The 12,060-nt window shown below is 44.3% G+C and overlaps 1 long non-coding RNA gene across 1 annotated transcript in view; it reads left to right on the top strand.

The window, feature by feature from the left end:
- The window catches only part of LOC126337027 (uncharacterized), a 729,269-nt gene that overhangs the window by 337,055 nt on the left and 380,154 nt on the right, over window positions 1–12,060 (top strand). Inside the window, exon 2 of the long non-coding RNA XR_007565032.1 lies at window positions 1,826–1,862. This is a non-coding gene — a long non-coding RNA (uncharacterized LOC126337027). The remainder of the gene's footprint in view (window positions 1–1,825; window positions 1,863–12,060) is intronic.

Here is a 12,060-nt window from a genome sequence, read left to right as displayed (position 1 = left end):
TGCTGCAGAAGGATGTTCAAAATCAGGTGAGCTGGTAAGGTAAAGAATGAGGAAGTTCTCTGCAGAATAACACACTGACTAGAAGAAGGGGCAGGTTGATAGGGTATCTGATAAGATGTCAGAGAATATCTTCCATGGTACCAGAGTGGGGTGTAGAGGGTAAAAACTGCAGAGGAAGATGGAGATTGGAATACATCCTTCAAATAATTGAGGAGGTAGGTTGCAACTGATACCCCGAGAGGGAGAGGTTGGCTCAGGAGTGAAATTTGTGGAGGGTCGTATCAAACCAGTTACAGGACTGATGACTCAAAAAATTCTAATTTTGCGACTTCTGTTTAAAGAACACTATTATCCGCGTTAGCCTCATCGAACTTCCGACGTAATCCACTATGTTATTTACTTATATTGTGAATACTAATGATCCAGTAAGACTCACTTAGGGAACACTCCACGTTAATTTTACATTCAAAGATCTCTCTCCATTGAGAAAGGCGTGTTTTGTTCTGTTTACTTGAATGTCTGAAACTCAACCACGCAGCTGGTCTAATGTTTCATACATTCGTATTTTGTTCATTAGGGGTCAATACCGAAGGTATTCCGAAACTCAAGGAACGTGGGTTCAACCTGAGTGCCGGCAGGGCGAGGCGGGATTTCACAAGACCGTCGGTTTTGTGTGTGTGTGTGTGTGTGTGTGTGTGTGTGTGTGTGTGTGTGCGTGTAGAAGCCAAGTGGATTCCTACAGAGGAGATTATTGGTCACCAGAAATGTCCTAATAGACGAGCGTTGTGCATGTTCCCAAATTCTAAAACAGACCGACGCTAGTGATATAGTTCTATAAATTTTTGCACCTGCTGTTGATGACCTTTCCTACAAACGGGAATGACGGGCGTTTTATCGAATGACTAGGAACGCTTCGCTCCTCCAGCAACTTACAGTATACTGCTGTTAGACGAGGAGAAAGTTCTTTTGCATACTCTGTAGACTCATACTTGTCCTCCGTTGAGCGATTTCAGCAGATTTTTCATCCCGTGGTCACTTATTTCGATAACTGTCATTCTGAAGTACCTGCGATATTTAGAGCAAAAACCGTTTTGGAAAAAAATGGTTTACTATTTCGGCCTTTTCTCTGTCATTCACCGTTTTGAGGCCATTATAGTCATAGTGTGTCTGGAGAGATGGCTTCGATATGTTTACTAATTTAACGTAAGACGAAACCGTCTTAGGATTTTCTGTCCTTACATAAAGGCCACATAGTTTCAGTAGTAGCGTATACCTCATCACGCTGGTCAGGTTGTTTGAGTAACATTGTGGTGTGTGCATATGTCTGAATCCAGTCAGGGTTGTGCTGAAACTTCTCTGTGAGTGAATTAATTCCTTCTCCAAAGCAGACGTTGCTGCTTTCGGGGTGATGTGATGTAGCTGCATCTACAAAACGACTTTGCTATTCACCTTCGTATTACAGTCCTCAGAGATTTATTATTTAATTACTTATTTTTTGTGTCTGTTAGGAGGAGATTCCTCAAATATTTCAGTGTGTCCAGTTGAATTGTCCCCTCCTTAATGATTAGTCAGCAGCTTTCCACCGAAATCATTCCAGCTGCATTTTAAACTGAGTTATAGAACTACTTAGTGGCAACATTGACCTTATAGCATGCACCCACGCTACAGAATTAATTTTGCAGAACCGCTAGTGGTGAAGTCGGCCGTTGTACGCCGAACACTGAGTGTTTCACTCCGTAGATAAAAGTCGACTGTTGCGGTGCAAACTCAGTCTCTCACCAGAGGACGAGAATGGCGCCAGTAAATTGGTTCTCTTCTTTTGCAGGATCCCACGGAGAAAGCGGCTCCAGAGAAACACAGAGGTAAGTGCAGGCAGTGGTGGGCACTATTCGCTTACGACAGCAGAGCAGAATGGAAGGGACAGTCCAAGCAAACTACTGGACAGGTCAGTACACGATAGCTGCTGTATCGATTGCAGGCGCCATCGACTCTATCAAAACTTTGGCTTTCACTTCCAGAGGACATTGCTGCCGCGTTGTTAGGTCTGCTGCAGACCGACCCTCTAATGCGTACAAAGCGAAAATGTTCACAAAACAGTGTACCTGTTCCATCCATTTGCGTACATGAGCTACGTTTAATGACTGAAATGAAGGTTAAGCAGCTATAGTGTTTCGAAATATGACATCCCCTACACTGATTTTATCCGAAGTAACAAAAATATTTGACTTGACTCACAACACTTTCAAGTGGGGGTAGGAATCCAACGATACTCAAAGGTACCATGTGTCGGAGGAGAGAGACCACCACCTACGCAATTTTTAAAGATAAGCGGCGAAATGTGGAATAACAGCAGTCAGGAAGGAAATGGCATTCATCTGTATGTAATTAATACAGTCTCTGAAACTACATCGTGCTACAAATATTATCTGTGTATGTAACTAGTTGACCCACGCGAGTGATTTGCGCTCCATCCTGATGGGTCACCAATAGGTAATATAATAATGGAGAAATAAGTAAATGCAAGTATTTATTAATAAAAAGTATTATATTCCATATACATTCCTGGAAATGGAAAAAAGAACACATTGACATCGGTGTGTCAGACCCACCATACTTGCTCCGGACACTGCGAGAGGGCTGTACACACGCACGACACAGCGGACACACCAGGAACCGCGGTGTTGGCCGTCGAATGGCTCTAGCTGCACAGCATTTGTGCACCGCCGCCTTCAGTGTTAGCCAGTTTGCCGTGGCATACGGAGCTCCATCGCAGTCTTTAACACTGGTAGCATGCCGCGACAGCGTGGACGTGAACCGTATGTGCAGTTTACGGACTTTGAGCGAGGGCGTATAGTGGGCATGCGGGAGGCCGGGTGGACGTACCGCCGAATTGCTCAACACGTGGGGCGTGAGGCCTCCACAGTACATCGATGTTGTCGCCAGTGGTCGGCGGAAGGTGCACGTGCCCGTCGACCTGGGACCGGACCGCAGGATCCTACGCAGTGCCGTAGGGGACCGCACCGCCACTTCCCAGCAAATTAGGGACACTGTTGCTCCTGGGGTATCGCCGAGGACCATTCGCAACCGTCTCCATGAAGCTGGGCTACGGTCCCGCACACCGTTGAGCTGTCTTCCGCTCACGCCCCAACATCGTGCAGCCCGCCTCCAGTGGTGTCGCGACAGGCGTGAATGGAGGGACGAATGGAGACGTGTCGTCTTCAGCGATAAGAGTCGCTTCTGCCTTGGTGCCAATGATGGTCGTATGCGTGTTTGGCGCCGTGCAGGTGAGCGCCACAATCAGGACTGCATACGACCGAGGCACACAGGGCCAACACCCGGCATCATGGTGTGGGGAGCGATCTCCTACACTGGCCGTACACCTCTGGTGATCGTCGAGGGGACACTGAATAGTGCACGGTACATCCAAACCGTCATCGAACCCATCGTTGTACCATTCCTAGACCGGCAAGGGAACTTGCTGTTCCAACAGGACAATGCACGTCCGCATGTATCCCGTGCCACCCAACGTGCTCTAGAAGGTGTAAGTCAACTACCCTGGCCAGCAAGATCTCGGATCTGTCCCCCATTGAGCATGTTTGGGACTGGATGAAGCGTCGTCTCACGCGGTCTGCACGTCCAGCACGAACGCTGGTCCAACTGAGGCGCCAGGTGGAAATGGCATGGCAAGCCGTTCCACAGGACTACATCCAGCATCTCTACGATCGTCTCCATGGGAGAATAGCAGCCTGCATTGCTGCGAAAGGTGAATATACACGGTACTAGTGCCGACGTTGTGCATGCTCTGTTGCCTGTGTCTATGTGCCTGTGGTTCTGTCAGTGTGATCATGCGATGTATCTGACCCCAGGAATGTGTCAATAAAGTTTCCCCTTCCTGGGACAATGAATTCACGGTGTTCTTATTCCAATTTCCAGGAGTGTAGTAGTAACAAATACGAGTGTTGGAACTTAAATGGTGGCAACACTACTGTGAAGACGCTATGCAATGGAATCTGCTATTGACGCTGATCGCACTCGTTGTTGACATACCTACCTTACCTCCGAGCAAATGGACACGCCCGTCCCCCCGCGTCCCCGGCGTGCGCACCGTCGAGTGAGCGAGCAGTCTAATGTAACAGTGCCACTGTGTTTTCGAAACAGGAGCAACGGAGTTGGATCAAGACTGAATGTGCCAGAGGTCGTACAGCACGACAGTGTCATCAAGGTCTTAAAGAGGCGTGCAGGGAATCGGCATTGCCGAACAGAACAGTGGCGCGTTGGGTAAAAAGCTTTCAACGAAGGTCGGCACACTGTGGAAGACATGTATAGGGCAGATCATGCTAGCGTCTCTGTAGAAGAAGTGCATGCTGTTGCCACGTTAGCGGACAGTGATCGACTCCATACGATTCGTGAGCTCGCCTACGAAACCGGATAGTGCATACGACTGTGCTTCGCATCCTAAAGGAACGTCTGGGCATGCGAAAAATTGCATCACGATGGGTTCCGCATGACTTGGCGGGAATGCAGAAATAGATGCTGAGAAGCACTTGGAGCCCTATGAGCACGAAGGAGAGGCTTTCTTACGCCGTATCGTAACACTGGATGAGACATGGGCCACATCGTACGAGCCAAAACTGAAACGCTAATTCAATGACTGGCGTCATTATGAGTCTCCGCGGAAGTCGAATATGCGTCAGAGCCCGAGTATGGTGAAAGTTATGGTTATTCTTGTGTACGACTATGATGGTGTTATCCTAACGCATTACGTTTCTCCACGGTAGACCGTCAATGCACAATATTACTGTTCGTTTTTGGCGCATCACCTGCGACCAGCTTCGCGAAAGAAGCGGCGACACTTTCTGCGCAACCTATCCATCATTTTGCACGACAATGCGTGGGAGCATACAGCGCAAGCTGTGGTTGCTCTGTTCGGTCGATGTGACTGGCAAGTACTGTACCATCCACCATACTCCCCGGACTTAAGTCCTTGTGACTTTTATTTGATTCCGAAGATGATGGAACCACTTCGTGGCATTCGCTTCAGAACTGTTCCAGAGATTCGACAGGCAGTAGACCGCTCCATTCGCACCATCAACAGAACAGGCTCCACATCACTGGCAACGGGTTCTAGATAACGCTAGTGACTACTTTGAAGGACAGTATCAGGTGTAAACATGTAACTATTTTCTATCGGTTGGGAATAAATAGTTGCCACTATTTAAGTTCCAACCCTCGTATTATTCTCATTGTAAAAATTCATAATTATTACATACAATGTGGCTACTTGTAAAACATACAAAATGCAGACACTGTCTTTGTCAGACACTATATTTTTTTCAAACTTCTTTATTTTACAAAAGTCTTGGATACAAAAATTAGCTGTTATAATGTGATCATCGTTTATCTTTTGGCTGAATGTGGCTTCAGCACAAACATAAATATCAGTGAACGTGCGCAGTCGTGAAAAAACCATGTATAACTGTCTATTCGAAAATACACGCTCTTGTAAATAGCAGGTGGCCCATGCAAGCCGTTCTCTGTACCTTTATGTTTTCCACGTATGTTAGTGCAACAATGGTGCCTCGTCACTGTTGTCTAAAAGGGACGTTCACATACTAGAGAACTTCCACAGGCCGCTTGGAGTGGCCGTGCGGTTAGGGTCACCAAGTCACTAATCGTACAGCCCCTCCCTCCGGAGGTTCCTGTCCTCCCTCCGGCATGGGTGTGAGTGTTGTCCTTAGCGTTAAGTTAGTTTTAAGTAGTGTGTAAGTCTAGGGACCGATGACCTCAGATATTTGGTTCCTTAGGAATTCACACACACAGAACCTCCACAGAGTTGTGCTGCCATCTGCGTGCATTTTCCTCCTGGTTCCGCCCTGATGAGGTGACGTGGCCGTCTGTTTGTAGTTCGAGTCAGGTCTTATAGTCGAACAGGTAACAACTGCAACAAATGTTCAAATGTGTATGAATTCCTAAGACACCAAACTGCTGAGGTCTTCGGTCCCTAGGCTTACACAGTACTTATACTAACTTAAAGTAACTTATGCTAAGAACAACACACACCGGTGCCCGAGGGAGGACTCGAACCTCCGCCGGGAGGGGCCCCACAATCTATAACATGGAGCCTCAAACAGCGCTGCCACTCCGCTCGGCTAACAACTGCAACACCGACGTGATACTGATCTATGGTGAGAGGCACCGCAATGTAGCCGAGGTCCGAAGGCTGTAAACACAATGTTTTCCAACTCGATGTCTACCTTCTGCGCGTGTTTTTAGACGTACAGAGATGCGTTTCAGAACCGAGGGCGATTTTCAGGTACAACGTGCCGTGAAAAGACCAATCCACGACGCACACAATGTTGCCAGGAATGTTATAGAGTCTTTTGGATCGTGCCACTGCATTTAAGTTGCAATATTATTTGTACCATTAATAATAACAATATTAATAACAATAGTGGAAATGAAATGAGCGTTTGGTTTCATTAGCCGGGAGGCCCCCTACGGGGCAGGTTCGGCCGCCTTGGTGCAGGTCTTATTACATTCGACGCCACACTGGGCGACCTGGGCGCCAGATGGGGATGAAATGATGATAAAGACAACACAACACCCAGTCTCTGGGTGGAGAAAATCCCCGACACAGCCGGGAATCGAACCCTGGCGGGTACGACGGCAATCCGTCACGCTGAAAAATGGCTCTGAGTACTATGTGACTTAACATCTGAGGTCATCAGTCCTCTAGAACTTAGAACTACTTACACCTAACTAACCTAAAGACATCACACACATCTATGGCCGAGGTAGGATTCGAACCTGCCACCGTAACGGTCAGGCGGTTCCAGACTGAAGCGCCTAGAACCGCAAGGCCACACCGGCCGACCCGTCACGCTGATCACTCAGCTATCGGGGGAAACTTAATAATAGTAATATGGCAATTATTGTTAGTGTTATGAAAGTCATTAGATATCTCCCAGTTAAACCTATTTCTCTTCGTAATCAGGACAAAGAAGAGCTGCAGCGTACCTGGGAGTCTCGAGGTCTTCGGTCAAAGGATTATGGAGGAAGGATAATTGTAGCCATTTAAGCTGAACCTACATCAACACCTGTTTGGAAACCATTTCCAAAATCGAGTTTCGTTCTGCAGACGTCTCGTAAATAAAGCCGGTTTAGCCACCACAACCTGCTCTCCGGTGACCCAGCCCCTGACAGTGCGCCATGTTTTATTGTCGTGTCCCCGTTTTAGTCAATCTCGTGTTGTCCTATCTCTGCCATCTACTTTACAGGATATTTTAGCTGATGACGCTAGAGCAGCTTCTCGTGTTCTTTGTTTTATTACTTTGACTGGCTTGTCCAAAGACATCTAACTCTTTCACATATTTTATCTGCATCTTTGTAAGAACTTTCTGGTGTTCCCCCCTCCCCCTTGAGTCTTACTAGATTCTATGTGCTCTTACAATTGTGACTGGGCGCTAATGAACTCAGTAGTTGAGCGACCTTAACCCCCCCCCCCCCAAAAAAAAATCGTAAATGAAGTAGCGGTAAATCCGGATTTCATCAGGAAAATGTTATGGAGAGATAAATGCTATTTCGCCAGTGACGCCACTGTCAATAGACACAGTCTACATTACTGGATTCCTGCGAATCCTCTCTGGTTACGACCACATCACATGTAAGCACACTCGGGTGTTAACGAATGGTGCAGCATTCTAGAAGACCGCATCATTCGACCAGTTTATTGGTCTCTCAGAGTAACGGGTCGGCTGTATTTCCAATTCCTGGAGAATGGGCCTAATCTTGCTCATCTCCTAGGTGTCGTCCCACTTCAGTTAGCTGTGAGGCACTGCTTTCACCACGCTGGTGCACTACCCCAGTACTGTAGAAGGGTTAGGGAATATCTCAACAATGAGTGTCCCGAATGTTGGAAGGGCCACGGTGGTTGGATCGCCTGATGTTTGGACTTTTTCTTGTGGGTTGTATCAAAGCCAGGGTTTAGGAAAATTCAGGTATGTTAAAAGGACGAATACGTCATGCTTGGGCTTGAGTATCTGCAAAAGTGTTAACAGGTGTCCATGTTAATACCGAGAAGTGCTTACATCAATGCATCCAGCAAAACGGACATTCATTTAAATATTGGTTTATGAATAATGAAATTAAGATGATCTGTCAGCTTATAGCGTAGGTTTAAAGGAACATCATTTATAATATACATTAAATTCATTGTTCTTTATTACAGTCAGAGATACGATAGCATGTATATAATACTAACAATTGTGTTAAAAATTGGTGTATTATAGGTTGTTCAAAAATGGTTCAAATGACTCTAAGCACTATGGGACTTAACATCTGAAGTCATCAGTGCCCTAGACGTAGAACTATTTAAACCTAACTAAACTAAGGACATCACACACATCCAGGCCCGGGGCAGGATTCCAACCTGCGACCGTAGCAGCAGCGCGGTTCCGGACTGAAGCGCTTAGAACCGCTCGGTCACAGCGGCCGGCTAAGTGTTGTTAATAAATTAGCTGTCTTGTACTGATTTTCCTTGAAACCGATAATTAACGTGCTTTGCCCTCTGTGCGTAATGGTTTTGGTCAAGGACAATCTTTTTTCTACACGACACCTCTCAATGAGTCCACAAATCAAACCCGCACCCCTCCTACAGCAAGAAAGTTTGCTCGCGACTAGTTATAGGACCAATTGTAGCTGTAAAGTGTTTGTTTTTAAGCGCTGGTCTTACGTTTTGCAGGGTCTCCCGTCCGTCGATGTGGAGACCCCTTTACTGTTTTCCTTAGGCAAACCTCTCGTCGTCTGTGGTATCAGGGATTAACTAACGTGAACGGGGGACAGCGTGCATGGGCCGCCTGCTACAACCCTTCCCTTTGAAGCGTCTGACTTTGTGCTTTGTCGACGGTCATAGCGGAAGCCACTTTTATTGGGAACTGTTTTATTGTCATTTGGAATGGCATCATTGAATCAGAAGATGTGAGGTGAATGTGGGGTGTGAGCACATTTACCAGAGTCACTGAATTTAGCAGCGATGATGTATTCGTCTAAGTGAGTTATCAATAATCTTGCACCATTAATTAATCCCAGATTATTGTTAAAATTTCTAATTGAAATAATAGCAATTTTCTTTAAAAGCAACTTATGAGGTAGTAAACCAGACGGATTTAAAGAGTTCAGGAATTCTACGGAATAGAATTGGACGTTGCTCATTTCTTCAAGTTGGGCAGAATCAGAGTCGATGTAAACCTTTTCCTCTCCAAGTAACCGAACACGACACTTGCCTAAAGAATGTAAATAACTCCAACCGCTATTGTGTATAATAGTAAAATCAGTTTAGAAGTAGATAGCGCCTTCTAAATTCTTTACATTGGCGTGAAGGACTGAAATCACGAATTGATTATGCCCGCGTAAAATCTCAAAACAACTGCAAGAGCTGTCCTACATATTAGTTCAAACAGTTTATCAACAGATGACAATTCGTTTTTTTTTCATAAATATGTTTTCAAAAGAAAGCTTTTTAACGAAAACAATAACTTTAAACTACCAGTATGCATGTATGTTTAAAAATGATCCTTCTGTCATTAATTTGAATTAAGTAATATGGGAGGTATCGCACACCGCCATAAAAACACCTTTGAGAGGTAACCTTTATGATTGTTCTTGTAGGCTTCAGCTCGAACACTGTTTTTCTGCATCTCTGCATGTTAATCTGTCGTATGCAAGTCTCTTAATCGCTGCCTAAGTACTGCAGTCTACATCCATTTGAACCTGCCGACTGTACTGAAGCCTCGATCTCCCTTGGCTATTTGGTCCCTCAGGGCATGCCCAATCACCCGATCCCTTCTTTTAGTCAAGCTGTGCTATAAATTCCTTTTTTTCCCAATTTTACTCGCTAGTTATTCCAGTCCAGAGTATAGCATTCTCCTGTTGCAAGACGTTTCAAAAATTTATTTCCTGTTCCTGTCTTAACTGTTGATCGTCCAAGTTTCATTTCCATACAAGGATACACTCCAGGTAAATACTCGTACTTTCAGAAAAGACCTTCTGGTTCTTAAATTTACATTTGGTATTAGTAGATTTATTTTTTCAGAAACGCTTTCCTTGCTATTGCCAATCTGCATATCATCTCTACTTCGACAGTCACCAGCTGTTTTTCTGCCAAAATAGAAAAACTGATGCATTACTTTTAGTGTCTCATTTCCGAGTATAAACCCAACAACATCACTTGATTCAATTCGACTACTTTCCATTTTCTTTGGTTTTAGTTTTAAGATTTTTATCTTAAACCTGTAATATGCCTCTAATTAGTCAGTTCAGTTTAAAAAACACAGTTTGATGAGGAGTATATGATTAAATAGCACGCATGTATTAGTTTTAAACGTGGTAATAATACATCTTGTACAATTAAAACGCAACAGTTGTAATTATCGGTATTTATCAGATGCATTCTCGTTTGCAACAAATTATTTTTTAAACGTTATTGTGATGGTGCATTCGAGATGTTTTTCAGCGGAACTGCTATACCACAACAGAGCCTTATATTATAAGCAAATGGATGTCCGCAGTTAATTGGATACAACCGTAAATTGAGAGTTGATTATAAATGATGGTGGCTGCCTCATGAAAGCGCAAGTATTGGTTTATTTTTCTGTGCTCCCGCGTGTCCCGGTAAAAATTAGCTTAATAGACAGTTTCGAACAATAACTGCTGCTAGAATCAGTTTTTTTATCGGGCGCGCGTCCCTTCACAAATTGAAAACGTTGGCAGTGGTCTGTCACAGGCCGAAATATAATTCACGAGAGTTAGTTATTTTCCATACCATAAAAACAAGCAAATTTCAGTTTGACCATTAATTTACTCGGCGCTATTCCAGTAATATTTTTTCTTGGGAAATGGGTGTCAACTTTCGTACGTTCCATTACCGTGGAAAATGTATTATAATAATTTTTTAATTTTTAAATTGTGAGAATTATTTTTAAGCTGATACTATCACTTTCATCACTTTCTTTCACGTGCGATTACCGGTTGCTACGGACAGATTAAAATCGGTCTTTCCATTCTCTTTTTGCTACGCTATGAATTAAGTAGCAATGTCTAATCTGCATATGCACTGGGTGTCGCACCTATGTGGTCTTCAGCTAGCTTTGCTGCCTCGTAAATCTAAGATGGCGGGTTCGACTCCTGTCTCCGTCACATGCGTTTCAAATGTACCGTTTCCTTGGGTGTTCTACAAAGAACTATAATAGTTTGAGAAATGCGTATACATATGACAAGTCAATTTCATTCAGTTAATGGAGTGTATGATTACTGCATGACGCATGTGATTCAATAGTGACGCCCTGGCGGTGTGGCTAAGTAACCAAAAGCCATTCAGACATGTGTAAATGGCATTGCTATATTCTTCATAGGAACATGTAGGTCCTGTAGAAGATGTCGGGTAGGTATTAGTTTGAATAGGAAGACTGTATTGCGGAACACAGGAAAAGTGTAGTGTCGATGTGTCACATTACAGATTATGTCCCTCTTGCCCTACTGATGACCCTCAACTTAACGAAACTACCTACTTGGTTAAAATTGTAATAATTACCAGGACGTTGATACATTCTTTTGGCTCTTTCGCCGTACTGACTCCGGATAGACGAACACATTCTCATACATGTCGCACATCGGCAAGAAAAGTGACCCAGGTCAATAAGTGCCAAATTTAGTTTATGTTACTGAAAAATACGTGTAGGCACGAAAAATGTAATGGAATTTGCTGACCACAACACTAAATTGACAATTAATGGAAGCTTATACTATCTCAATTTGAATATAAGTTTTGTAGAAGTCTGTAAGTCGAGTTTTCTCACTTATTACATCTTTGAGTTGTTACTATTCGTGCAGGGGTGCGATATGGTTTCAGTAGTGGAGATATAGCTCACTTCCACGTAAGAATTGTTGCTTAAACCATTATCTGCATACCGCTCACTGGTAATCGTTCAAGTTTGTAAGCGGACTTTAGAAAAATTCCTCAGATTTCTTTAATGATGTCTTGTATTCACACAGGAAAATTGTCAA

Source organism: Schistocerca gregaria, chromosome 2 (genome assembly GCF_023897955.1).
Source record: "Schistocerca gregaria isolate iqSchGreg1 chromosome 2, iqSchGreg1.2, whole genome shotgun sequence".
NCBI classification, from domain to species: domain Eukaryota; kingdom Metazoa; phylum Arthropoda; class Insecta; order Orthoptera; family Acrididae; genus Schistocerca; species Schistocerca gregaria.
The sequence above is the reverse complement of the archived record's forward strand: the minus strand, read 5'-3'. Positions and strand labels throughout refer to the sequence as shown.